The 3,120-nt window shown below is 43.9% G+C and overlaps 1 pseudogene across 1 annotated transcript; it reads right to left on the bottom strand.

Annotated features, from left to right (window-relative positions):
- Positions 1 to 1,898: 1,898 nt before the first annotated feature.
- Positions 1,899 to 2,994, bottom strand: LOC307211232 (14-3-3 protein gamma pseudogene; annotated as a pseudogene). The gene has a single exon. The product of its transcript is annotated as a 14-3-3 protein gamma pseudogene (transcript).
- Between the last annotated feature and the right edge of the window lie 126 nt (positions 2,995 to 3,120).

The following is a 3,120-nucleotide window of genomic DNA, read 5'->3' as shown; positions in this document are numbered from 1 at the left end:
TTTTTTAAAAAAAACCTTAATAACCCAATCCTACCTCCTTAATTGCTTTGGGGGTGGAACTAGGGCAAGGTGAGTGGCCCCTGAGGTTCCACAGAGACAGTCAATTCAATCCAGGGGCCACAGGGTTGATTATTCAGAGACCTAATTATTAACATTGGATCTCACCCTATAGAAATAATGCAAATTATTTTTATGCACATTTGCATACTTATTTCTGAATTTGGTTTCCTTGACACCTAATTTCCCATTCTAGGCTATAGAGCAGGTGTTCTGTGGTGCTCTATGGATGCTGGACTCCAGCTCCCATCATCCTCAGCTAGTATGGCTAATGGGCAGGGATAGTGGAAGTTGTAGTCCAACCCCATCTAGAGGGCACCATGGTGGCTATCCCAGCTATAGAGTATACCTGCTTATTGTCTGTGCAGAGCACTGGCGAGAAGTGAAGTGTTTGGAGTGTTGAATTGTTTGTGCATGATTAGACTGCTGCAGCCTCTGCTGCTATTTCTGAATGCAGGAGCATTCCCAGTGAAATCTCCCCACCCCCACCCCACCCAGAAATAAATATTTTATTGTAAGCCACCCTGTGATCCTGTAAAGAAGGGTGGTATAGAAATTTAATAAATGATAATGAGAAATAGCAATTTTTAGAAGTGTGTTATTTTTTTATTCTCAATTGTGAAAAACTTTGGAACACCCAACTGCCTCTCTACACAGCACTGAAGGAGCACTGAACCCAGTATAGCTCAGTTGTTGGAGCACAAGACTCTTAATTTCAGGGTTATGGGTTTGAGACCCACGCTGGGCAAAAGATTCCTACATTGTAGGGGGTTGGATTAGGTGACCCTTGTGGTCCTTTCCAACTCTAGGGTTCTAGTAGCTTTTTATAAACACCACAGCTCTTAAAGTTTTAGTAGAGTAAAATGAGGAGTCGAGTCTGCAACTAGCTGTGATGTCTGATTGAGCGTCAGCAAAGGCTTAAAGATGGTTTTGAGGCACAGGAGAATAAACTCAAGCCTTGCAGTGCATAAGGTGGTGGTGTCAGTTTTCCAGACTTAATTGGGGCCTTAAGATCTTCTGCTTTGTTCACTTGTACTTCTTTTTGTACAAGTGTCAATTTGTCAATTTAGCCATGCTCAATTTGCTTATGTACGAGTTTTCGCTTTGAGCAAATGATGTTGGCACTTACTGGTTTAGCAACTACCACATTTATTTTCTAGAAAATGAATCTAAAAAATAAAGTGTTTCACTGACTCTCTTTTCCTTCTGAGTTGCTGTACCATGTTTTTGAATGGTATTCAGGACTTAGTTAATATACTGGTACATGCATCCTCATAATGGGTCCCTGCTGAAAACATGCATTTAATACATTTTCCCTATCTAAAATGCAATATTAGAATAAACCTACATGCTGATTATCTAAGAGATTGTAAGCATTTTGAAACCTTTTTAATGTACGTCTAAGAACTTAGAATGGTTCACATTCCAGTGCTTAATTTTAATGGGGGAAATGTATGTTTAGAAACAACCAGTGCCTCTTGCTGTGACTCAGTCACCCTGACCATATGATAACAGTATTAATCTAATGTCACAGGAATGGTTTTTTCAAACAGTTTGACAAAGGTGATTCAACTCTTAAGCTGTGCAAAAGTATTTTGCACAAAGTACAAAGCTACCATGGTTCCTTCCAGCATTAACTAAAGCCATAACAGTGTTTACCCATCTCTCTCTGTGTGTGTTTGTTTACCCATCTCTGAACATTCTCCACAGTAGATGTCTTAACACACTGAAAGATACCAGTCTGTTCTGCCAATTTCTTCTAGTTGTTGCCAGGAGTTTATCTGAAGCATGTATTTCATCTACTCTCAAGCGTGGAGTAGTAAATGGCACAGAGAAGAGGATCAGGGTGCGATGGCAAGATTTAATTTTTTTGTTAGTCCCTAGCATTACATAATATCCTGTAAGATTTAAACCTTTACAGCAGTACAGCCAAAGTGCATTAGGGATGGGCTATTATTGCTAGCAGGGACACCTGCATTTACATGAGTCATCTATGGAATGGGTCTGGTACCTGGCAAATGTAATACTGTACAAAGGCTAAGGGAGTCTGTATTGTTGCTGCTCCTCAATGGATTCTATGGTTCATTTCACTGTGGTTAAAATGCCAGTTTCAGGACTCCAGTTATTAGCCTTCAAGCTCTCCCCCGTTGCTCTCCTCCTGCTGTGGTTGGGTACCAGTCCACTGCACAATGTTGTCCCTCAGGTGCTGCATGATGACTGTGGATTCCTTGTAATACTCTAGGCTGAGAGTCTCCAGTCCAGCGATTGCCTTATCGAACGCAGCCTTGGCCAGTTTGGTTGCCTGCTGAGGGTTGTTGAGAACCTCATAATAAAGGATGGAGTAATTCAGAGCCACAGCCAAAGCCAACGGATGAGTAGGTTCCAAATGCCACTGACTGATTTCCTGAGCCTCCCCATAAACTTTCTGCGCAGATTTCACAAGCGTCTCCTTGACATCGGGCAGGGCCACCTCAGCTAAGAAGCGGTAGTTGTCCCCTTTCATCTTCAGGTAAAACGCCCGGCTTTCATAATCTGTGTCACTGCAGTGCTTCAGCAGTATGTGGTCTAAGAGGCTGAGGATCTCCCAACACTCTGCTTCCAGCTCCTTCTTTATGGTCTCGCGGTAAGCTTGTGCTTGTTCCTTCTGCTTTCCCACCCCTTGCTCCACGGAGTGCTTTAGCCGTCGCCAAGAAGAGCACCGCTCCTGTGTTAGGAGCTTGTAGGCCTCAGAAAGCAGGGTCTTCTCCTCGTGGGTTAGTGGGTCTTTCCCTTCCATCACAAGCTGCCTCATGGCAGTGGCCATGTCCTTGTACCTGCCACATTGTTCTGCTAGCTGTGCTGCCTGCACCAGCTGCTTGCGGCTCAACATTGACAGGGAGAGGCCAGCAGTCGCAGACTGGCCTGAATGGGCCAGGGGGAGATTCTAGCTGTGTGGCAGGCAGCAAGTGATGTCACAGGGACAGGAATGTTCTGGAATGTTCCGAAGCAGCCAATTTTATTTCCACAAAAAGCTGGGTGGTAGGGAACAGGAATCCTGCCGCCTTTCGAGTAGGAAATTATGTC

Source organism: Podarcis cretensis (assembly GCF_951804945.1).
Source record: "Podarcis cretensis genome assembly, chromosome: 2".
NCBI classification, from domain to species: domain Eukaryota; kingdom Metazoa; phylum Chordata; class Lepidosauria; order Squamata; family Lacertidae; genus Podarcis; species Podarcis cretensis.
This window is presented reverse-complemented; position numbering and strand designations above follow the sequence as displayed.